Genomic DNA, 25962 nt, shown 5'->3' with positions numbered 1-25962 from the left:
CCACTGCAATGAGAAGCCCGCACACCACAACAAAGAGTAGCCCCCACTCGCTGCAACTAAAGAAAGCCTTGCGAGCAGCAAGGAAGACCCAATGCAGCCAAAAAAAAAAAAAAAAAAAGAGAGAGAGAGAGAGAGACAACATGGGGGAATTCCCTGGTGGTCTGGGTGGTTAAGACTTGACACTTTCACTGCTGAGGGCATGGGTTCAATCCCTGGTAGGGGAACTAAGATCCCACATGCCGTGTGGTGTGGCCAGACAACAACAACAAGAAACAGAGAGACAGTATATCATAACGACCATGAGAACAGGCTTTGAAACGAAATACAGCCTCCTTCAAATCCAAGCTGCTCCCCTTGCTAATCACGTGACCTTGAATAAATTACTTAACCTAGTGCTTAGGTTTCCATTTATAAAAATGGATAATAAAACCTAAAACCTCCCTCACAGGCTTATTATGAGCAGAAGAGGATACATTCTAAAAATCTGGGCATAGCCCTTGGAACACAGTATAGCCTTAAATTAAACTGGAACTTTTCTATTATAGCTATTGTGTCATTTATGATATTATGTAAAACCTTAGAAAATTCTCTTAATATTGCCAACACTAATAACGAAACTGTTCCCCAAATGCACCCACCTACCATCTATTTTTTCATATCAGTTCCCTATCAGAAGGAAGCGCATATTTGTATTGATCTGCCTGGTTTGCTAACCACAGCTTCCTCAAATTAAACATGGACCCTTCTCCTATCAACAGCTCAGTCCTCCCCAGCTCTGTAAGTTCGTCCTGGAAAGACTGAAACAGGCAGAGCGGCCCTGTGCTGGCTAAAGAGCAGGGGTCAGGCCTGGGACACCAGTCCCCCAGGGGCTCCCAGCAGAAACCTTGTGTGGTGGTGCTGGCTAGGAGAACTCAAACAGGGGTTCAGGTTTTCAAGTCTGGGTGAGAAGGATGAAACGTTTGGGGGTCGCACCTCCATTCTCTTCCTGAATCTCAGAGCAATGGACTGAGGTATCAGAGTCAGCTACATCAATTACATGTCAGATATCTGATCAGCAGTGACTGTTCCCGAAGCTGAAAAAGATAAACATTTCTATTTCCACAGGCTGGTTTACCTAGCACCAGGCATTCAGATGCAAATGGGGAAAATCAACTAAAACTCCAAATATTATTAACTCATTGAAACCTAAAAATCCAGACGTTGAGCAACCTGAACAGTACAGTAATGTTTATTGGGTAAATATTCACTCAAACTGATTAAAGTTTGCATTTACTAGTTTAGTTTTTTTTTTTTTTTTGCGGTACGCGGGCCTCTCACTGTTGTGGCCTCTCCCGTTGCGGAGCACAGGCTCCGGACGCGCAGGCTCAGCGGCCATGGCCCACGGGCCCAGCTACTCTGCGGCATGTGGGATCTTCCCGGACCGGGGCACGAACCCGCGTCCCCTGCATCGGCAGGCGGACTCTCAACCACTGCGCCACCAGGGAAGCCCAAGTTTTGGTTTTTTACAGTTGTTAGAAAATCAGTAACATCTTAACAGAAATGCCTGCAGAACAACTTGAGGAGCTGTCAGGCCCCGGCGCATAGAAGATTCTCTCTTTAAGCAAGTGGAATACTTGGGCCTGATAACCTCAGACCTTGGTTAACACAGTTTGACTTAAAGCAAACTCTGGGTAGTCACCCCACGCTGGCTCACCTCCGAGAATCCCCGGGATGGGGATGGGGCCTCTTTTGTGGAGTAATGTGCCGGCTTTCTCAAATAATGGTTGGTGGATGCCAGGCATTATCTGGGCTGTGACTACAAAAAGGATCTGTGGGATGGAATCAGCATTCATTCAGTCAGCAATCATTTATTTAGTAGAAACTGTCTGCTGGGAAGTCCCAGAGAATGCAGGAATGCAGGACACAATGTTTGCGCCTTCCCAAGTTATTTATCTCAGGCACCAGGGCCCATTGCTCTAGATACAGACCAGAAGCCACTGTCCTCCCACTCCCTTTTTTTTTTAAGCCCCAGTAAACGTTTTGAGCTTCAGTTTCCTCATCTGTGAAATGGTAATGGAATACCTAATTGGCTTAGACATCTTAGAAACATGCCTAAGACGTGGTGGGTAGTGACCATCTGTCATTTCCGATGATTATTTTAACAACAGAGGGATGGATGAGGCCTTATCGAGGGAGGAGGGCTCCCAGGGCCAGAAAGGCTCAGTAGAGAAGGTAGCATTTGAAATGACTCTCAAATAAGACTTTAATCTCGGGTTCATGGGCCTCTATGGAGTTCGGGTTAGGGACCTCAGAGAGTGGGCGGAGCCTCTGAAATCGTACTGAGCGCAGGGAGGCGAGCCGCCCACACTGCTTCTCCCACACCTGAGAGTCTAGAGTCGAATGTAGACAACCTGTGGGGCAAGAAGTGGAGAGAGATCACATGGGGTGGGTGCACCCGTGTTCTCTGTAGAAGCTGCAAGGTCCCCTGCAGGGAAGGGGGCCGAAGCAGGACAGGAGGCCTCGAGGAAGGGTGCGCTGAGAGCGTCTAAGCTCAGCAGGGACACGAGAAAAGGTACTGGTATCAACTGAGAATTTGGTAGAGACAGAAAACACGCCTGCGCTTTTCTTTAGAAGCCCCCAGCAGCCTTTTTGTGTTGTGCGCCCCTTCAGGCACTCCTCACCTTCTCCAGACTCACCTGAGCCCAAGCAGCCGTGACCTGTAGGTTCCTGCCACAGTCTCCCCTCTGCATTGCATCCCTGCACACCAGGCAATGAGTTTTCCAAACTATATGTCAAGTCACATCACTTCCCTCCTTAAAACTATCCAGTGGCTTCCACTGTACCTGGAATAGAACTCGAAGCCCTTACTTAGTATAAAGCTCCACGGCCTGTGTGATCTGGGTGCTTGCCTGCCTCTCCAGGCCCCTCTCCATGTGTCCCCTCCTTAAGCTCCAGCCACAGGGGCCTTCCCATGCCTCAGACACACCAAGCTCTTCTCGTCTCAGGACTCTGGTGATTGCTGTTCCTCCTGCTTGGAATATTCTCCTTCCTTCTCACCAGTCAAATCTCCGCCCAGTAGTAATTAATACCTAAAAATAAGTCTGTGTCTGTATTTGTTTGTTTACACACTTACTGTCTGTCTTCCCCCCCAGAGAATGTACGTTCCTGGCAGGCAGGGACTCTGTGGCTTTGTTCGTGGGCTAACACTGGCACAGGACAGGCTGAACATTTGCTGACTGCTGGCTGCGAGGAAGGGGGAGGGCAGGTGGTCCTGCTGAAGCCGGGGTCTGGTTTGAAAGGAGCCGTGGAGCTGTGTGCAGTTCTTGCCAGAGTATATTCAGGTGTCACTTGTATTTAAAAATGAGTAAACGAACAGGTGCAGCAGTGAGAAACTAGGGAAATATTGCAGACAAAATATGGTGAATCATACAATCTTAAAATTGGAAAGAACCTTAAAGATGGAGCCACAGTGGTCTCAACAGATAGATTAGCAAACGGACTCTTCTCTGGAAAGGAAAGTGACATGGCCTCTTTACACTGGCAGTTAGGGTCCAAGCCAGGTCATATCTCCTGTTTGTCTTCCCTTGATTTTGAACTTTTTTTGGAAACCCAATAATTGTGTTAGAAATTAGTTGGGATATTCAGGATTTCTCCCCACTCTTTCTAAAAGATTACGATGATCTCTTCGCGGGAAATAATGGGTGGAGTTTTCCCTCCCCTTGGCCTTCCTCCACCTCAAGTTAGGAGAATGTGAGTGAATGGCTGCTTAGTTTGGACCTTGCATTGAGAAGCTTCTCTCTACCTGAAACCCGTGGTGCTGAGGTGCAGCCTGTCTAGGCTCCAGGTGATTATTTCTTATGAAGGCTCAAGTTCGAGTGTCAAAACCAGATGAGGTGAGTAGATACTGCAGCAGAGTTTTGATTCATTACATCGCTTTTTCATGAAGCAAGAAGTGAGGCTTGCACAGAGAGACGCCTACTTGTTTTGTAGAGTTGAGACCCAATCTGGAACGTGGAGAAAGAATGCCCCGAGTGGCACAAGTGAACAGGAAGCATGTGCTCTCCAGTCACGTGACTGTCCTCTCCTGCTCTCACTCAGCAGCAGAGGGTTTGCTCAGAGGTTCTCGCCCTCAGGCCTAAGGTCAGAGCTGCCAGACAGAGGCATTTTTCCCAGGAGTCTTGGAAGGAGCACATCCAGATTTGTCTCTAGAACAGTCAGGCAGCGAGACCTTCCCTGGCTGCACGGGTCCCAGCCCGCAGCTGTCGTGACCTCAGTGGCTTCATGGAGGTGGTAGATCTCACTCTACGAAAAGCCAGTATTCTGGAAAGGCCACATACTGGAACCGTTCATCAGCCAATGAATTCGCTCTTGCAGCCAGCAATTATTAAGCACCCGTTTTGTGTCCATCCAAGTGCTAGACACTGGGGAACAAAGTGGTTAGAAGCTTTGACTAAGCAATTCTTCCTCTCTAAACCTATTTCCTTCTAGTGACAGACTGTAATTCTGAAACCTCACAACAATTCACGATCAATACTTTTTGCACAAAATCCCTTTTGCTAATTTCTTGGCACACGTTGGTTTCTTGCAACCCGTTCTCTTCCAAGATTCCTTTTTCTTCTTCTTGGAGAATGTTCTCCAATTCATTCTCCCAGAGAAGTTTTGTAGGTGATACAGCATCTTAGCCTCTGGAGGTCCAAAGATGTCTTTATTTTACTTCTAATATTGAACAGGAGATTGAGAATAAGAGCCTAAGATCAAAGGTGACTTCCTCAGCACTTCGATGCTCTCTCCATTATTTCCTTAGGGGCCAGGTGGCTGATAAGGTGTCTAATTCTCATTCCTCTGTAGGTAATCTGCCTGTTTTCCCCTCATAGCCTACGGGTTTTCTCTTTGTTCCTAATTACCACGTGTCTAGGTGTGGAGATTTTTGTTTGCTTTTTGTTTTTATCCTTCTCAAGACTCAGCAGGCTCTTTTTTTTTTTTTTTTTGCGGTACGCGGGCCTCTCACTGCTGTGGCCTCTCCCGTTGCGGAGCACAGGCTCCGGACGCGCAGGCTCAGCGGCCATGGCTCACGGGCCCAGCCGCTCCGCGGCATGTGGGATCTTCCCGGACCGGGGCACGAACCCTTGTCCCCTGCATCGGCAGGCGGACTCTCAACCACTGTGCCACCAGGGAAGCCCTAAATTTGTATTTTTTTATTTCAAAGATTTTTAATTGCTCGTTCTTTTTTTCTTTTTTTTTGGCTGCGCCATGTGGAATGTGGGATCTCAGTTCCCCGAACAGGGATCGAACCCTCCGTGTGCCCTGCAGTGGAAGTGCAGAGCCTTAACCACTGGACCACCAGAGAAGTCTGGTCCTCTTTTTTTTTTGTGGTACGCGGGCCTCTCACTGTTGTGGCCTCTCCCGCTGCGGAGCAAAGGCTCCGGACGTGCAGGCTCAGTGGCCATGGCTCACGGGCCCAGCCGCTCCGCGGCATGTGGGATCTTCCCGGACTGGGGCACGAACCCGTGTCCCCTGCATCGGCAGGCGGACTCTCAACCACTGCGCCACCAGGGAAGCCCTGGTCCTCTTTTTAATAATTTTTTTAATAACTTAATTGTTTTTGTTTATGGGATGTGATTCCAACTTTTCACGTACTGATGATATTAAATGTACTAAAGCCCTCTTCCTTTTGTGTTAACTCTGTTTCCTGAGGTCAAAGGTCTTCTATCTGTTGTGTTATTTTTTTCTCTTTAATGGTGTTGATGTTCCTGAAAAGTTCAGGATTGGCTGCAGAGACGGGGTGGGGGGAGGGGGGGGTCTTATCTCGAGCAGCCTAAGCTCCCCGCACCCCCAGCTTGTCCTGGATGGGCAGGCACTGCTTGCTGTAACCTCAGCAGCTTCCCTCTGTAGTCTTAGGGGTTTCCTGCCATCACCTCAGCTGAGTACTATGGCCTCCTATCTCCTTTCCTTCTGTTAGGGATCATCATAGTTTTTTGTCACAAAATATTTACTTACTTTCTCTTCAACAGTGACCATATACTTACTGATTTTCACGTCTTTCCCATCTTTTTTTTTTTTTTTGGCCGTTCCACGTGACTTGTGGGATCTTAGTTCCCTGACCAGGGATCAAACGTGGGCCCTCAGCAGTGAAAGCGCCAAGTCCTAACCATTGGACCACCAGGGAATTCCCTCCCATCATTTCTTCTTTTTTAATTTATTTATTTATTTTTGGCTGTGTTGAGTCTTCGTTGCTGCGTGCGGGCTTTCTCTAGTTGCGGCGAGCAGGGTCTACTCTTCGTTGCGGTGTGCGGGCTTCTCATTGTGGTGGCTTCTCTTGTTGTGGAGCACGGGCTCTAGGCACGCAGGCTTCAGTAGTTGTGGCACGTGGGCTCAGTTGCTGTGGCTTACGAGCTCTAGAGCTCAGGCTCAGTAGTTGTGGCACACGGGCTTAGTTGCTCCGCAGCATGTGGGATCTTCCCGGGCCAGGGCTCGAACCTGTGTCCCTTGCATTGGCAGACGGATTCTTAACCACTGTGCCACCAGGGAAGCCCCCTCCCATCATTTCTACGTATGTGAAGCAGAAAGAGATTTCAGTGTGTAACACTCCACGTTCTTGAAACAGAAAGTCTGTCATAGAGTTTGGGGTTTTTTCATCATACAGTTTTCAGCTTGAAGAGGAAATGATCAGGTATGTGTTTTAGAAAATTATTCAGTTGGTGTTGATGATGGACTCATCGGCATAAAATCCTAAAATAGGAAGTTGTGGCAACAGCCTGGATAAAAAATGATGAGGCCTGAATGAGGGTCATGCCGGTGGGTCTGGAGAGGAGGGAACAGACTAAAAATCCATAGACGTGACAGAACCAGGAGCCTGGTTGGGAGGGCAAGGGTGAGGGAGATTGTATGATAACTGTCAGGTTTCAGATTGGCCCAAAAGGTATATAGTGATGCCACCCTCTGAGAAAGATTATACAAAAGTAAAAGCGAGGATGAGACATGCGTTCAGTGTTTGCATATTCAGTTTGAGTTTGAGGTGCCTATAGCATATCCATCTGTAAATGTCTTATTGGCAGTTGGAAGTAAGGGTCGAGCCAGAGATTGGCATTTGGGAATCATCAGTACACAGATAATAATCGAAGTCCTCAACATGGAGTCACTCAAGCAGGGAGAATGTGTGGACTGATAAGAGGATGCAGAAGAGAGCCTTGGGTCACACCACCATTCAGTGCGTGAGTCCAGGAAGAGAAGGCAGAAAGGCGTGGCTTGAGGACCAGGAAAGTGAAACTGAAGAATTCAAGGAGGAAGGGATTTCAAGGAGGGAGTGACCAGCAGTGTCAGGGATACAGAGGAAACTAGGCAGATAAGGACTGAAAATATGCATGACATTTGCAATTGTAGTGCATTTGCTGGGGGTGGGAGGGTATAAAACCAAATTTCAGTGGATTAACTAGGAAACGCAGGGTGAACATGGAGAAGACAAGGAAGGGACGCTCTTTCCAGAATCTTGTCAATGAAGAGAAAAAGAGCCAGCGTTAGCACGCTAGAGGGAGAAGCCAGAGTCAAAGGAGGGCTTGTTAAGTAAGGAGAGATTGGAACATATTTAGAGGCTCATGGGAAGGCAGATTTTGAAGACCTAAGAAACTAGGGGAATACTGATGGACCACGGTCGCTGAGGAGGCTGTACGGAATAGGCTGAGGTCTGGGAATTAGCCTTGGGAAGAGGGAGGAAAACGTCTGAGATGAAGTGAGGAAGAGTAGTAGATGAGCTAACAGTGGAATGATGAATGAGAAATCACCCCCGGTGCCTCTCTCTCCTCTGTGAGGAGGGATGGGCCCCCTCCTTACCTGCCGTTGTCTCTTCCAACCATCTCTGCTTCCTCCTTCTTCAAAAACCCCCGCTCTTTAGAAATTCGTTCTTTTCCCCCTGCTCCCACAAACGGTCAACTCCCCCACTTCTCTTCTGCCTTGCCATGCAGTCGTTTCCTGTGGGATTGCCATCCCCTGCCATGGCACTCCAGACGCCCACATGCTGGTGACCGTCACACGCGCCTGCAGCCCGGATGCCTCCCCACTGCTCCAGACTCACACCCCTAAGTGCTCCCCTGTATCGCCATGGGAAAGCCTAATAAATAGTTCACACGGAGCATAGGCCAGGCCTCTTCTTCCCTTAGTTGTCCACGACTCCTCGCGCTCCCGGTTCCCCATATTCAGTTCCTCTCCGAGTCTTCTCTGCAGCTTTGAAGACAGATGCTAAAGCGTTCTGCTCTGCTGCTCCTCTAGCATCTCCCTGGTCCAGGCCCCCATCTCCCGCCGACGACGGCAGCAGCCCCCGACTGCTCTCCCCGCGTCCTCTCTTTCCTTCTACAACCCACTGGCCACACGGCAGCAAGTTACCTTCCAAAGTATAAATCAAGGTTTGTCACTACCCCACTTAAAATATTCCATTGGCGGGCTTCCCTGGTGGCGCAGTGGTTGAGAGTCCGCCTGCCGATGCAGGGGACAAGGGTTCGTACCCCGGTCCAGGAAGATCCCACATGCCGCGGAGCGGCTGGGCCCGTGAGCCATGGCCGCTGAGCCTGCACGTCCGGAGCCTGTGCTCCGCAGCGGGAGAGGCCACAACAGTGAGAGGCCCGCGTACCGCAAAAAAAAAAAAATGTAGGTAACCTTTAAGGTCCCTCCAGCTTTAAAAAATCTGTGATAATTCAAGTATACTCAGGAAGCTAGGTATTAAAAAACTTTTTTGTTAAATGAATAATCATTGATTCCCTATCTATTCTCCTGAAGTTCTGAGTTTTACACATTTGGTTTCCTTAATAGACTGTCCCTTTATACTTGTGGGTATATTTTCCCCCAGCTTTATTGAGGTATAATTGACAATTTTTCAATTGTATAAATTTAAGATGTACGTTGTGATGATTTGATACATACATTGTGAAATATTCACCACAATCAAGCTAATTAACATGTCTGTCATCTCACAGTTACCATTTTCTCCCTTTCTTCCTTTCTTTTTCTTTCTTTTCTTTCTCTTTCCCCCCTCCCTCCCTCCCTTCTTTCTTTCTTTTTCTTTCTTTCTTTCTTTCCTTCCTTCCTTTCTTCTTTCTTTCCTCCTTTCTTTCTTTCTTTCTTTCTTTCTTTCCTTCCTTCCTTCCTTTCTTCTTTCTTTCCTCCTTTCTTTCTTTCTTTCTTTCTTTCTAAATTTTGTGGTAAATACGCTTCAGATCTGCACTCTTAGCAAATTTCAAATAACATAATACAATATTGCAAACTGTAGTCACGTGCTTGTACATGAGTATACTTTTTAAATGTTTTCACGTGCATTCTAAGAGTAGGTGAGCTTTCTTATAGCAACATATTTTCATTTTGATTTGGCATGGATACACTTTATTTCTCCCTATATCATGTAAATTCCTGAAAGGCATGTTCATCCAACTTCCCCCATGGTCACAAGAACAGTGCCACCCTGACACGTGGTACTCAGTAAAAAGTGGTTCCTTATGTCAGACTCCATCGGTAGAAGTGGTCCGAGGGGCAGGGCCCAAGGGGGTGCTGTGCGAAAGTATTCTCAAGCCAGAAGCCTGGACACAGGAGAAGCTTAAGCTTGCAGATGAAGAGATGATATTTAACGCGGCTGCTGAGAGCAGCCTTAACTAGGCTTCTGATTTAGTGGGGACAGCTACTCAAAACACCAGGCAAATATGTTATACAATTATGCAGAACTTTTCTGTTTCTCGGTGTTACTGTATATATATGTGTGTGTACATGTATATATATGCATAATACAAAATGTACATAATTCATTCTCATATCTTTCACTGATTCATTCAACGAATATCTATTAAACATCTATAATATGTAAGACATTGTGGGAAGGGCTAAGGAGAATACAAATGAATTAAATACATATCCTTGTTTTAAAAAGCAAAAACGAATAGGAGGAAGAAAAATGTACACCAGTGACCAGAATACGCAGCAGGATGTGATATGCTTTGGAAGTTCAAGTGAGGGAGAATTCACCTTTGCTTAGGAAAGGACGGCAGGGACTACTTCCTGGAGGAGGGGTTGTGTGTGTTGGGCCTTGAAGGAGAGAGAAGCTTTTCAAAGGCAGGGATAGAGAGGTGGGAAAGTTACTATGGGATATCAGGGAACGGAAAACTATTGCACAGAAGAGGGCTTAGATTTTTCATGAGTGTCATTGTAGAGGGTAAAACTAGGACCAATGACTAAAATTTTTAAATTTCAGCTTAATGTCAAATATTTTTGGCAAATGGATATTGATCCCGTTGTGTACCACAGGAATTTCTGCAGTGGACAAAATGTTGGACTAGGTCAGTGTTTTTCACACTGAGTAATGTACAGGTTAGGCTGAGCGTGACAGTGCTGAAATGACAGGATGGTGGGGCTGCGTGACTAGGAGAGTGTGTTGAGGAACAGAGAGAGATATATATTGTGTGACACGTCAGTGGTGGAAGGACGTGAGACGTTTATGTCAGCGTTAATATATTTAATATCGAAATGTACATGAGACGAATCAGGTGTCAGTCATTCAAGAGTTTCCTCCTTCCAAACCAGCCACGCCGCTTGGTAATCAAGGATGAGTGGAAGGGGTGGACACAGGCAGGGCTTCATGTAGTCATTCAGCAGTATTTATTGAGCACCTCCTGTGTGCCAGGCAGTTCCAGACTCCACTGCCCAAGATGAGCTGACATCCTTGTTGGGGGAGGCAGAGAAAAAAATAAGAAAGAAGCAAGAAAACAACACGGACTGATAAGTGCTTGGGAGAGAAATCAAGCAGGGTGATGGATGGAGTGACTGGGCTATTTCAGACCAAGCAGTCATGGAGGACTTCATGGAGGAGGTGGCAGCCATGCCTAAGTCAGGGGGAGGAGCATTTCAGAAGGAGGGAACAGGCAGGGCGAGGCTGCCTTTGATCACTGCCACCTGTGGTCTATCTCAGTGCCCTGCTTCTTTCCACTCTCCCCCACGTGCTTTCTCCCATCTCTGCACCTTAACTTCTTCAGTTAAATCTGGCCTTGTAGTTCCAGACTGATTTTATTGTTTTTTTTCCCACCACCCTTGGCACTTCTGTCCTTCTGCTTCCTTGAACTCTGTCAGGCATCTCACCTCCTTCCCCACCTGCCTCCCCACCAGCCAGCCTTGTTCTTGTCTTGGGCTCTGTTTGCTAAACTTGTAACCTAGCACAGCGTCCTGCCTTACCGTGGTGGTTATGTGTACGTTGTAAAACGTTGATTCGGTCCATTTTAAATGATACTGTCAGGCTTAGATTTCTCTCTTACTGCTGTTCACCAGTTACTACTCTATCTTCCCCAGTTACTCAGATGTTTGAAAGACTGCTCTCCCCACCTGCTGCTTTGTAACCTGGAGAGTTCCTGCCGCAGGCTGGGTCACTCTTATTCCAAAGGAAAACTAGAGCAGCTTCTTTGTTTACTAAGTTGGTCTCTAAATGTATATCTTCTAGGTGGATAAAACACAAAAAGCAAGCCTGACCCAGGGCAATGTCAGTGTGAATACAGAGAAGGTGATGTGTCAGTGACATTTTGAGGTAGGGTTACAGGATTGGTCACAGGGGCTGCAGGTTGAGGTTGGGTCAAGTTTGTAGTGTGGGCAACGGTGCGGATGGTGAGACCCACAGTGGAGATGGGGAATAAGTAAGGGAAACAGGACAGGGCCACATGGGTGGGGAGAGTGGGAAGAAGATGGTGGATCAGTGAAGAGATTTATAACCTGGGGGAAAAATCCAACCCCCAGTCTCTTTCTGCTCATGCTAATGGCAAGTCCCAGAAAAAGGACCATCCAGATCATCTGGCAAGAAGACTATGTCATCTGTAGATGTGACTTTTCTGCGCAAAGATGATCAAATGGTATTGATAGTTATCGGAGGCTTCTAAAAAGATCATATCCATTTGAAGAACGCCGTTAAATTCCCATATTTGGGCCACACACACGCACACACTTTAATACCATATCCCGTCCTCCAAAGACCCAGAGAGGAAAGGGGAGGATGCCCAGGCAAAGAGAAGAGTTCTGCGTTAGTTTCTCCCGCTCCAGGGTGTAGAGCCCTGGGCTGGAGCACAGGAGTCGTGTGGATACCCCGTAGGCCCTCCCGGAAACGGGTCTTCCTTCCCTTCCAGAGGGCCACGGGGAAAGCACACGTCTCCCCGAGGGTCTCAGCACAGACCCAGGTGCGTCCTGTTGCCTCCAGCTGTCCAGAAAACGGCCCTCAGCCCCCCGTGTTTCCAGGCACTGGCAACTCACAAAACACACGCTGACCCTTGTGTGTCACTAGGAGCCACTGACATCCTTACGGTTCAAACAGAATCCTGGAGTGAGACCCACCTTAGCCGACTTTATTCACTGAAAGACTTGGCAGTTGAGGGGAGGAAAATGTCTCGTTACAAAGCGGAATTTGTCTGGAGACCCTCCGTCCCATGAAGGGAACTGTCCTAGAAGCGGTTGAGAGGTAAACATCAACGTCAGTGTCTTCACCTCTTTGGACAGAAACGGAACACATCCTTGTTCCTCGAGGGATCCCACACTCAGGTGTGAAACTCTCAGGGATGCATTTCAGGAAAATGAGAAACGTTTTCTACCTGCGACTCCCTCAGCAGCAACTGTCTCCTTTATAAGAAAACTACTGTGTTCTGATGGGATTTTTGTTTTAATGGTGAGACAATACTATAATCATCATTTCTCAGAGACAGCCCCACCATGGACGGTGACAACAAGGCACCATGGGGGACAGTAGAGTCCCGGGAGAGTCTTCATTTTGGAATTTTCTGCTTATCTTTGCCTTCCTATTTTTCATTAAAAATAACTTTTATTTTTCCTATCACTACAGTTTTTAAATTTTTATTTATTTATTTTAAATTTATTTTAACATTAACTATTAATGTTAAATTTAATTAAATATTAAGTATTTAATTATTATAATCTTTATTGGAGTATAATTGCTTTACAGTGGTGTTAGTTTCTGCTTTATAACAAAGTGAATCAGCTATACATATACATATATCCCCATATGCCCTCCCTCTTGTGTCTCCCTCCCACCCTCCCTATCTAAATTTTATTTATTTTTTTATTTTTATACAGCAGGTTCTTATTAGTTATCCATTTTATACATATTAGTGTATATATGTCAGTCCCAATCTCCCAATTCATCTCCCCATCCCCCCACCCCCGCTTTCCCCCCTTGGTGTCAATACTATCCCTACAGATTTATGTGTTGAATTTAGAAAAAAATATAAATACAATAGACTCAAAGAAGAGCATTAAAATCTCTGTTACTCCATTACTTAAGAGATAATCATGATTCACAACTTGGCATATCTCTTTATGCTCATTTCTCACTGCATATATAAACAATTGTTTTATTTACCAAAAAGCAGAAAATAGTGGTTTATTCTTTTTTTTTTCAATGTGGACCTTTTTTTTTTTTAAGTCTTTATTGAATTTGTTACAATATTGCTTCTGTTTTATGTTTTGGCGTTTTGGCCGCAAGCCATGTGGGATCTTAGCTCTCTACCAGGGATGGAACCCACACCCCCTGCATTGGAAGGTGAAGCCTTAACCACTGGGCCGCCAGGGAAGTCCCAACAGTAGTTTATTATTATAGTGAAACCTGGGGTTTTTTTCACTTACATCATATATATTTCCATGTTTAAAATTTCTTTTGCACATTTTTCTATTGATTGCCTGGTATCCCACTGCATGAATATGTTCTGCTCCATTTAATCCATGTTGAACATTTGTATTTTTTTCTCACTTTTCCTGGGTTCCAATTCTGTCTCACTCATCAGGCATTCAATCTCAAACAGGTAACTGCACCTCAGTTTCCATTTCTGCAAATGGGGATGACATGTAACTCACATGTCATATGTCACATGTAACTCACAGAGCTATTGTAAGAATTCCATGAGTTCATACATGCAGAACACCCCAGTTCATGGCAAGCACTTCGTAAGTGTTAGCTGTTAAAAAAACAGATGTATAAGAGCACATTATTGAGAATAATATACCTTTAACATATACTTTGCAATTATTTTTGCCCTGTCTTCCTTTTTTTAGAATTTTTCATAATAAAATCTTTACTTGAGAGGTTTAACAAGAATAGGGAAGAAGGTTTTTTTATTTTGTATTTTTAAATATTTATTTATTTGGCTGCACGGGGTCTTAGTTACAGCCCTCAGGATCTTCATTGCCTCGTGCAGGATCTACTTCCCTGACCAGGGATCAAACTTGGGCCCCACCCCCTGCACTGGGAGTGCAGAGTCTTAACTGCTGCACCACCAGGGAAGTCCCAGGAAGAAGGTTTTTATTTATTTTATTGTTTTTTAAATTTTTTTATTTTTTTTATTTTTGGGGGGTGAAGTAGAAAAGAATAGCTTTATTGCTTTCCCAAGCAAAGGAGGCCACAGCGGGCTAATGCCTTCAAGACTGTGTGTCCCAACCTCAGAAGGCTTTTTAAATGACACTATTTTCTCCAAATGTTATCACTATTAGTTTAATATTTGTGTCTCCTAAAGGATTTGGTCAGGAAAGTGAACTCAGGACTTTTGGGCTGGGACTTCCCCGGCAGTCCAGTGGTAAAGAATCTGCCTTCCAATGCAGGGGACGTGGGTTCGATCCCTGGTCGGGGAACTAAGATCCCCCATGCCGCGGGACAACTAAGCCGGTGTGCTGCAACTACTGAGCCCTTGCGCCTCAACGAGAGAGCCCGCCTGCCGCAACTACAGGGCCCATGCGCCCTGGAGCCCCCATGCCACAACTAGAGAGAAGCCCGCGTGCCACAAGGAAGAGAGCGCGCCGCAATGAAAGATCCCACGGGCTGCAACTGACACGACACAGCCAAAAAAATAAAGAAAATAAATAAATATTAAAAAAAAAAAAAAAGAAAAGAAAGACATGGGGTGATTGGATAGGAGCCCACAAATGAGGCGGCTGGGTCCAGCCCGGGAGAGGAGCCTGAAGCAGGGGAAATGGTGAAAAACACCCACCCACCACCACGCCAAGAGGTCCTCCCCCTTTCCATTATCGAGGCCCTCTCTAAGCTCCTTTTTCCTTCATTTTAATCTGGTCGTGGAACACTAAAATCTAGCTAGGAAAGAAGGAAGCAAACAACACTGCTCCAGAGCTCTGAGCCCTGGGGGAGTTTCAGACAAATGTAAATTGTCCTCCTTTTAACTGAAATCATCACTGTGGCCCGGAGCCCTGAGGCCCCCAGCCCTGAGGCCCCCCAGGGCAGCCCTTCATCTGGTAAACAAGAGGATACAAACTCCCAAACACTTCTCGACTAATCAGAAACACTCCCAGAAAACAACTCCACCCGCAGCCTGGAGCATCCAGGCCTGGCCTTGGTCCTCCAGCTGCTCCTCCGCAGGCCTTTCTGTCACACACACCCCCAGGTGGCCATCTTGCCAGTTGAGAATAATTAACCGTTGATTAGCAATGGTTGCATTTTCATCAGCTCCATTCCCAAATTCCTGTAATTTCCATTTCATCTGATTAGTATATTTTGGCCCATTCTCTTCCAGCAGCCTGGGAACAGAGACATCACCCACACAGAAATAACAGCCTTACTTCTTTTTTTTTTTTTTCTTTTTTTTTTTTGGCTGTGTTGGGTCTTCGTTGCTGCACGAGGGCCTTCTCTAGTTGAGGCAAGGGGGGCTTCTCTTGTTGCGGAGCACGGGCTCCAAGCACGCAGGCTTCAGCTGTGGCGCTTGGGCTCCAGAGCACAGGCTCAGCAGTTGTGGTGCACAGGCCCAGCCACTCTGCGGCATGTGGGATCCTCCTGGACCAGGGATAGAACCCGTGTCCCCCTCATTGACAGGCAGACTCCCACCCACTGTGCCACCAGGGAAGCCCAACAGCCTTATTTTTCTTTTTTAATTAATTAATTAATTAATTAATTTTATTTTGTTTATTTATTTTTGGCTGCGTTGGGTCTTCATTGCTGCGTGTGGGCTTTCTCTAGTTGCGGCGAGCGGGGGCTACTCTTCGTTGTGGTGCGCAGGCTTCTCATTGTGGTGGCTTCTCTTGTACGGGCTTCAGTAGTTGTGGCTCACTGGCTTAGTTGCTCCCCGGCATGTGGGATCTTCCCAGACCAGGGCTCGAACCCGTGTCTCCTGCATTGGCAGGTGGATTCTTAACCACTGCGCCACCAGGGAAGCCCCCAGCCTTATTTCTAATAAATCAACTGACACTGCTGTTTCGGGTGAGCTCCAGTGCCATGTTTCCAAGGCCTTAAAATTAACTTTAGTTAATCTAATATTCTAATTCTGTTCTGAAATGGATGCCATCTCAAGAAAGGGATTACCTTAAATCAGGTTTCTGTGAAGAATATTTTTATGGAACTATAACATTCTAGTTCTAGTTAAGATGTTGAACAAGACATGCAGGAGCAGCTTTTCATTTCACCCCCCCACCCCCCCGTCCACCCGATGCTTACATTTTAAGAGGGACCTTCAGTACTCCAGCCCAAAGTGTGAGCTGCGTGACTCTGGTCCTGTGAGCTGTTCCCCCACTGCAGGGCCTGAGGTACATTCCATTTCAGTAAGCGTCAGAAGCCTCAGCTTTGTTTAATCCAGTGTTTCTCATACTTACTTGATGGTGGACCCTTTTGTGAAGGCAATACCCAGCCAGCTTCCAAGCTCTCAATAAACATCTGTCAAACGAATAAATGAACCTTCCAAAGTAATACACACTGGGAGATGCTGCTTTAAACCGAAGCACTACGTAGCATGAGAATACTTCTTTAAAAAGGCAGGAGAGGGCTTCCCTGGTGGCGCAGTGGTTGAGAGTCCGCCTGCCGATGCAGGGGACACGGGTTCGTGCCCGGGTCCGGGAAGGTCCCACATGCCGCGGAGCGGCTGGGCCCGTGAGCTATGGCCACTGAGCCTGCGCATCCGGAGCCTGTGCTCCGCAACGGGAGAGGCCACAACAGTGAGGGGCCCACGTACGGCAAAAAAAAAAGGCAGGAGGTATTTTTTTGGATAATGTTGCAACAATAGGTGGCCTGTTACTGCTCCTTCCAACTACACTCGAAGGTGGATGAGCCCCGGAGTCAGCCCTGCTTTGGTACGGGCTCCCTTCCACTGGCATGTAAACTGCTTGAGGGAAGAGACTGCGTGTTTTCATCCTTATTCATCTGTTTGTAGCACGGAGCAGAGGGCCTGGTGGCCAGTAGGTGCTCTTAAGCAATTAATTAATTAATAATTCAATGAATTGATGCTTAGGGAATAAATAAATCAACAAATAAATATCACCCTTAGTATCAGAGACTCTCCCAGCTAAGAGTGAATATCTTCTAAGAAATCCTTAGAAGTCATCTATTCCAGCCTTTATTCTATAACTGAAGGAACTGAGACCCCCTAGAGAATTGAGTGGTTTGCCCAAGGTCTTGCACAGAATTAGTCACGAAGGTGCTTTATCACTACTCTTCCCAAAACAGTACCTAATGCTGGAGCACTTATCCAGCCAGCCTGGGTTGTTTTCAACTATATACTGATAATATGCTACCTATCGTAAAGCAACTTCTTCAATTAAGCAAACACTGTATGCAGGCACCACGGTTAACCCATAATTAAAATACCAACAACCATATTATACATACATGTATAATATTATTAGCTCCAAGCACAGAAGTGTTCAAATGTCTGAAGGAATTTAATTTTGGTAGAAATGCTTTAACAGTCAGATTATGCAGGGATTTTTCCCTTCAGTATTCCTTACATCTTGTGAAAGCCCCCTCCAGCCCTCCCCCCTTCTTTTGGCTCCCCATTAAGTTCTTTGAAAGCTCAGAAGAACTCACACCTATTCCCTTCTGAAACTGACTTATTCTCCAGGGAATAGTGGGAGGTTTGTTTTGCTAGAAGAAGGATGAATGATCCTTGACAGACTTCTGGCCTTTTCCCCATACAAACTGAGGAGGGATAACTGGCTTGGTCACTGAAGTATTGAACTGGTCTACAGAAGGCCTATCCATTCCAATTTTCTTACTTTCACAACTGCCAAATCCAAATACATAAGAGATCAGGTGATTAGGAGCAACAAATTGGCCCTTATGTCCAAAAAGATTTCCTCACTTATTTTCCTCAGTAACTAAATTCCACAATAAGATTTTAATAATTTGGATTCAAGTTTTGGCCATGCCTTCCAGTCCACAAAATATCATGGTGTGTGAAAGACAGTTGGAAGTTTAGAGTAGTGGGTAAGAGAACAGCTTTAAGCCAGACAGTTAAGAGTTTGTATTCTAGCTTTGCCATTTATTAGATGTGGAACTATGGGCATATCATGTCAGCCTCTATTTCCTAACCTGTGAGAAATGGGAACACTATGATATCTATGTCATAGAAACGTTGCGACAACTACAAATACAACAATGCATGTAAAATGATTAACACAGTTTCTGGCTTAATAAATAGTGGCTATTGTAATCCTGTCTCCCTCTGTCCCCTTTTTTTGCCAAAATGAGAAAAGAAGCATTCAAAACACCCAACTCCATCTAGGATACATTATAGACCAGGGGCTCCAATGCCCTTTCAGCCTTAAAGCTGAACCCATTTGTCCTGTGTTTCCCAACCTTGAGGACAAGCTGAGAACAAGACCTTTTGAGAAGCAACTAAAATGTAAAAGGTTATGCACGGTGCCTGGATTAGTGAGAAGGCCACTGGAAGCCGGGGGGTACAGTGGGGGGAAGCTGTCAAGCCACACTTCAAAGACAAAAATAGATGTCACCAACCTTGCAGTTTTGCTGAGGGTCTGCTCAGGCTCTCTATGACTATTTTCTAATTGTTCAAGCCAATCAAAGATCGGTGAAACCAATCCATCACCCATTATTAAAGCAAAAAATCAGTAGATATGTGGCATTGAGTTTATGCCAAGAGAGACTGCTCATCTTTCAGATTCTTTCAATTACTATTGATTAAGCAGCACTAGAGCACAGATATTAAGTCCACTGCGTGCCTGGCACTGTGCTGCCTTCTGGGAGTACCAAGGTGAATGTGACCTGAATCCTGCCCTCACAGAGGTCACAGCAAGTGATGAAACAGACCTGTAAATAAATCACTGCCGTGTAGCAGGGTAAGCACTGCAAGGCAGGCGGGGGCGGGGGGTGGGGGGAGAACAAAGGAAGTGCTGTGAGCAAGCAGAAGAGCAGTGAGTGCTCTCATTTCCTGAGCTCCTCCAGGAGAGCAGTGACTCTGGAGTGTGTCTAGGTGAGTGAGAAGCTCTTCCCAGTGAAGAAGGAGGAAAGTCACTATTGGAAGAGGGAGGAGAAAAGCTATCAGAACAGGCTGTGCAGGCACGGTGAAGACCCAGGCTCTGGTGCGAGATTGCATCCGTGTGACACTAACTAGCTATCTGACCTGAGGCAAATCACTTAACACCACCATGCCTCAGTTTCTTTATCTGCAAAATGGGAACAATAAAGTATCTACTTCCTAGAGTTATTATGAGATGGAAAGTGCTCAGAGCAGTGCCTGGCCAAGGAGAACACTTACAAACGTAAACCCTTACTATTAGCAAATAAGCATGCAATATAGTCTAAATCCAGTGCAGTTTAGTTTGAACGAACAAGTAAAAGTGACAAGTTAAGTAAGTTTTTTAAAAGTCTCATTTACTTATCTAAGTAGTTTGTGTGTCTTACCTAACTGGCCAGCACTCAATAACATTTAAATCCTATGTATTTGTATTAAAAAAATTTTTGGTATCTTGTGTTGTCGTGTTGCCCATAAACTCAATCATTCTTCTAGAAGGAGTGATGTAAATGGTCATAAAAAGTCTATTTGAGGCCTTTCTCACCTTCTGAGATGGCCCACACTGTCTATGGAGTGTGTTTCACTCCACAGAAATAAATACACTTCTTACCTAAAAAAGAAAAAAAAGTGTATTCGAGCTCTAGGTCTGTTCTTCATCTATAAAATGAGAAAATTGTACTGTTTTATCTTGAATGCTTTTTCAACTCTAACTTTCTATTCTCTTAATACTGGCTATATTCATGACTGTAGAGATAAGGCAAACCCCAAATTTATGGAGTAGAGAAATTAAATATAAATTCCAAGAGAAAAGACAGAAAAAAAAGGAAAGAAAAACAAATCTAGAATGGTAGATTACCTTTTGATTTCTAGGGTTTTACACAAATTACTCTGTAACTAACTGTTCAGAAATTAAATATGGTATTTATTGCGTTGACTTTTAACAAGTTGGAAATGGTGCTGTTGAATGGATTGATTGGAGTCCTCAGTCAGCAAGCACTGTTTTGGATCACCAATTTAGGCAAGAGACCAAGGTGAGCTGCAGCAGGAAGGCTAGGCGTGCCTCTAGGAAGATTATGGGAGTGGGTCAAACCCAGGTAACACCCAGGAGACTGTAGTGAAAGGAGAGCCTGGGCTGCAGTTTGGGTTGATGCAGTGATAGCTCAAAATCCACAAAGTTATAGGAACAAGGTTGCATTTGCCGGGACTTCCCTGGTGGTGCAGTGGTTAAGAATCCACCTTCTTTGTACAAGACAATTAATCCAACGGCACACCAGATGCATATTGTTCATGTCATCGCAAGACACTGAGGGTTGGAGGATTCCTTTTAACATTGGAGGATTCAGACCAAAAAAAATAGAGAATTATAATGCAGTGTGGTAAGTGTCTTTTTTTTCCTTTTTTTAAAATTTAATTTAATTTCTTTATTTTTTATACAGCAGGTTCTTATTAGTTATCTATTTTATACATATTAGTGCATATATGTCAATCCCAATCTCCCAACGTGGTAAGTGTCTTAATTCAAGTTCACAAACATGGCCATGGTAATACAGAGAAGGATCACCTAACCCAAACCTGGGGAATTAGGGAAGAAGCAACACTAAGCTGAGTTCTGAACTATGAACAGGAGTTGGTCAAACAAGAAGCCTTGTGGGAGGAATTGGAGAGGATGGACAGAGGGTTGGGAGAAACGTATTGTAATGTTGCAGATGGCTGCAAATTTCAAAGGGGAGAGGCACACATTCTAAGAATCATAAATAGAAAACTAATAAAATAGACGATTCTATAATTAAATAAATAATTCAACAGAAATATAAGGAGAAATAGTCAAATCTACTAATATCCTGGGAGAATCTAACACACCTCTCTTCAGTAATTAACAGAATTTTAAAAATCAGTAAGAATATATATGATTGGAACGACAAGATTCAGAAACTGACCTAAAGGACATAGATAGAACACCCCACTCAAAAACTGAAGACTAGGGCTTCCCTGGTGGTGCAGTGGTTAAGAATCCACCTGCCAGTGCAGGGAACATGGGTTCGATCCGTGGTCCAGGAAGATCCCACAAGCTGTGGAACAACTAAGCCTGTGCGCCACAACTACCGAGCCTGAGCTCTAGAGCCCAAGAGCCACAACTACTGAGCCCACATGCCACAACTACTGATGCCTGCTCGCCTAGAGCCCATGCTCGGCAACAAGAAAAGCCACTGCAATGAGAAGACTGAACACCACAACAAAGAGCAGCCCCTGCTCGACAAAACTAGAGAAAGGCTGCGTGCACCAACAAAGACCCAACGCAGCCAAAAATAAATAAATAAAATACATAAATTTATTTTTTTTAATTGAAGAATATAGGGACTTCCCTGGTGGTGCAGTGGTTAAGAATCCGCCTGCCAATGCAGGGGTCATGGGTTTGATCCCTGGTCTGGGAAGATCCCACATGCCATGGAGCAGCTAAGCCCGTGTGCTACAACTACTGAGCCTGCGCTCTAGAGCCTGTGCGCCACAACTACTGAGCCCATGTGCCTCAACTATTGAAGCCCGCGCACCTAGAGCCCATGCTCCGCAGCAAGAGAAGCCACCACAATGAGAAACCCATGCACCGCAACGAAGAGTAGCCCTGCTCACCGCAACTAGAAAAAGCCCGTGCGCAGCAACAAAGACCCAATGCAGCCAAAGAAAAAATGTTTTTTAATTAATTAATTAAATCAATCAATAAATAATTTTTTAAAAATTGAAGAATATATACTAGTTTCAAGCACACAGAGAACATTTACAACAATTGGTCATATCCTGCCTCATGAAGGAAGTCTCAACAATTGTCAAAGGATTGAAATAAACAGAGTCCTTTCCCTGGCCACAATGCAATTATGCTAGAAATCATTAATAAAAGTTTTAAATCTCTATATTGTGTGGAAAGTAAATAAATAATAACAATTCTAAATAATTCATGGCTTAACAAAAAGAAAACAGTGGAAATTACAAAATATTTCAAACTGAATGATAATGAAAATATTACATGTAAATCTAGTTGGATACAGCCAAAGCAATACTTGGGAAAAACTATAGCCTTAAATGCTATAATAACAAAGAAGAAAGGCTGAAAGTTAATGAGTTAAGCATCTATCAATATTTCAATAGTTAAAACAGGAATAGCAGAAAACACCAAGTGAAAGTAGAAGGAAGGAAATAACGTAACTAAGAATATACATTTAATGAAATAGAAAAATATAAAATAGAAAAAAAAATCAGTAAAGCCAAAAATCACTTCTTTAAAAAGATTTGTTAAATTGATAAATCTCTGATGAGGCTGCCCAAGGGAAAAAAGGGAGGAGGAACCAAAAGGAATATTTGGAATGAAAATGAGACATCACTACAGATCTTGCAGACATCAGAAAGATAATGAGTATACTATAACTTTATGTAAAAGATTTGAAACTTTTGATGAAAAAAGTGACACGAAAAGAAATGGAAAACCTAAATAGTCCTATAACTATAAATGAAGTTGAATGTGTAATTTAAAACCTTCCCCCAAAGAAAACTCCAAGCCAAACTGGCTTTCTCTGTGAACTCTATCAATATGTAAGAAAGAAATAAAATCAGTCTCCACAAACTCTCCCAGATAACTGAAAAAAGAGAGGACATACCTCAACTCATCATATGAGGCTATCATAACTTTGTACCAAAACCTGTCAAGGATATTACATGAAAAAATATAATTAAAAAATTGCAGACCGGGGCCTCCCTGGTGGCGCAGTGGTTGAGAGTCCGCCTGCCGTTGCAGGGGATGCGGGTTCGTGCCCAGGTCTGGGAGGATCCCATATGCCGCGGAGCGGCTGGGCCCGTGAGCCATGGCCGCTGGGCCTGCGCGTCCGGAGCCTGTGCTCCGCAGCGGGAGAGGCCACAGCAGTGAGAGGCCCGCGTACCACAAAAAAAAAAAAAAAAAAAAAAAATTGCAGACCAACAGCTGAAACTAACATAACATTGTAAATCAACTATACTCCAATAAAATTTTTTTAATTGCAGGCCAATATAATTCATAAACATAGATGCAAAATGCCAAATAAAATATTGCCAAAGTGATTCTGAAAATGTATAAAAAGTTAATGCATTATAACCAACTTGAGTGTATACCATGAATGTAAAATTGGTCTACTAAAATACAGTGTACAGGGCCTCCCTGGTGGCGCAGTGGTTGAGAGTCCGCCTGCCGATGCAGGGGATGCGGGTTCGTGCCCTGGTCCGGGAGGATCCCATATGCCGCGGAGCGGCTGGGCCCGTGGGCCATGGCCGCTGGGCCTGCGCATCCGGGGCCTGTGCTCCGCAACGGGAGAGGCCACAACAGTGAGAGGCCCACATACCGCCAAGAAAAAAAATAAATAAGAAAATAAAATAAAATACAGTGTACTTTATTGATTGATTGATTGATTGGCTGCGTTGGGTCTTCGTTGCTGCGCGCGGGCTTTCTCTAGTTGCAGCGAGCGGGGACTATTCTTCGTTGCGGTGCACGGGCTTCTCATTGCGGTGGCTTCTCTTGTTGTGGAGCACAGGCTTTAGGCACATGGGCTTCAGTAGTTGCAGCACTCGGGCTCAGGAGTTGCAGCACTTGGGCTCAGTATTTGCAACACGCAGGCTCAGTAGTTGTGGCACATAGGCTTAGCCGCTCCGCGGCATGTGGGATCTTCCCGGACCAGGGCTCGAACCCGTGTCCCCTGCATTGGCAGGCGGACTCTTAACCACTGCGCCACCAGGGAAGTCCAGCATGAGGAGTTTTAGACCAGGTGAACATATAATGATTTGGAAAAGCTGCTGGGTAACAAGAACCAACAGAACGCTGCTGTCTAGCCCTTGTTACATGGGGTTTGCCTAAACAAACCACCTCCACCCACCACAGTTCTAGAGGGAGCCTTTCATTAAACAAGGAGGTAAAGGGTTTTGCACTGGATGATGTGTACAAAGCTCATCCTGCAGTGTCTGGCTCATAGGAGATGTTCAGTGAGTGTTAGCTAAAGGGCTCTATGGAAAGGGAGGAGCAGTCCTGACAGTGTGTCAAGGGGGAGGAGGCTCTCACCAGTAGGAGAATGAGAATACAGTTGGATGCTTATGAGCATGACAGGGATGTGAAGTACCATGGAATTATCTGGCCTAATATCTGGTTCTGGCAGGTTCAGACTCTTTTGGGATAGTGTCTGGAAGAGTGACATTGAGGTCAGGTTCTCTCCAAGGAGCTTGTGAGGGCCTCTGTGTTGAGTAGTTACTGCGTTCTATAGGGTCTAGTTCCAGTGTATCTCTTACATCTCTCTTTCATGGGTATTTCCATTAACAACATCCTGATTCAGGCCCCCATGATTTCCATCCTGGACTACAGAGTCTCCCAGCTGGTTTTCTGCCTCCATGTCATTTCTTATTTACTACTTCAAAGTTAATCTTCTGTCATTTCCCTTCTCAAAACTCTTCAGTTCCTCCCAACTAAATTTAAATCTCCTCACTTTAAAGTTCAAGACCAAGCTTCCCTGGTGGCACAGTGCTTAAGAATCTGCCTGCCAATGCAGGGGACACGGGTTCAATCCCTGGTCCAGGAAGATCCCACATGCCACGGAGCAACTAAGCCCGTGTGCCACAACTACTGAGTCTGCACTCTAGAGCCCCCAAGCCACAACTCCTGAGCCCACCTGCCACAACTACTGAAGCCCACGTGCCTAGAGCCTGTGCTCTGCAACAAGAGAAGCCACGGCAATGAGAAGACCGTGCACCGCAATGAAGACCCAATGCAGCCAAAAATAAACAAACAAATAAATAAATCTAAAGTTCAAGACCTTCTACAAGGCGCCAATAATATTTTTTTTTTTTTAATATTTTTTTTTTATTTTTTTTTATTTTTGGCTGCGTTGGGTCTTCGTTGCTGTGCATGGGGCTCTTTTCTAGTTGTGGTGAGCAGGCCTCTCACTGCAGTATCCTCTTTTGTTGCGGAGCATGGGCTCTATGCGGGCAGGCTTCAGTAGTTGTGGCACGTGGCCTCAGTAGTTGTGGCTCGTGGGCTCTAGAGCGCAGGCTCAGTAGTTGTGGCACACGGGCTTAGCTGCTCTGCGGCATGTGGGATCCTCCCGGACCAGGGCTCGAACCCGTGTCCCCTGCATTGGCAGGTGGATTCTTAACCACTGCGCCACCAGGGAAGCCCGCCAATAATATTTTTTTCCCCGTTTCCAACCATTTCACCAGTTCCCACTCACTGTTCCTCAAATCATTGTCTTACTTTGTTACTTCCCTACTTTCATTCATACTGTCCCTCCTCTCTGAAATGCCCTCTCTCTGATTTCTATTTGTCAAAATCGCACTCTTCTTGTCAGGTTCACTTTGTACACCAGCAAGCTTACAAAGCCCCTTACCTGTCACACACACCCAGGAGTGAAGCTGAAAATATTTAACCACTGCCACACATAGGCACCATCCAATCAGGATAGACTCTGGCCCTGGATAGAGGAGGGCCTCTGGGTCCCTGCCATGATGGGTGCTCACCCTTTGCTGCTGGACTGGGTTGCGGGGGGGGTCTGTGGGTACCCAGGGTGGGAGGCTAGATGGGTGGGGAGGAAAGGATAGAGAGGGCTCAGAGGAGCAGATTTTCCACATTCTGACTGTGGGCACAGCAGCTCATACCATGGGGCATCAACTCCTCAGACACCCTCATGCAATCCTCCTCTTTGGGCAAGTTGGACTTCTGCAGCATCTA

The sequence above is a fragment of the Mesoplodon bidens genome (assembly GCF_964165515.1).
Source record: "Mesoplodon bidens genome assembly, chromosome: 9".
In the NCBI taxonomy this organism is placed as follows: Eukaryota; Metazoa; Chordata; class Mammalia; order Artiodactyla; family Ziphiidae; genus Mesoplodon; species Mesoplodon bidens.
The sequence above is the reverse complement of the archived record's forward strand: the minus strand, read 5'-3'. Positions refer to the sequence as shown.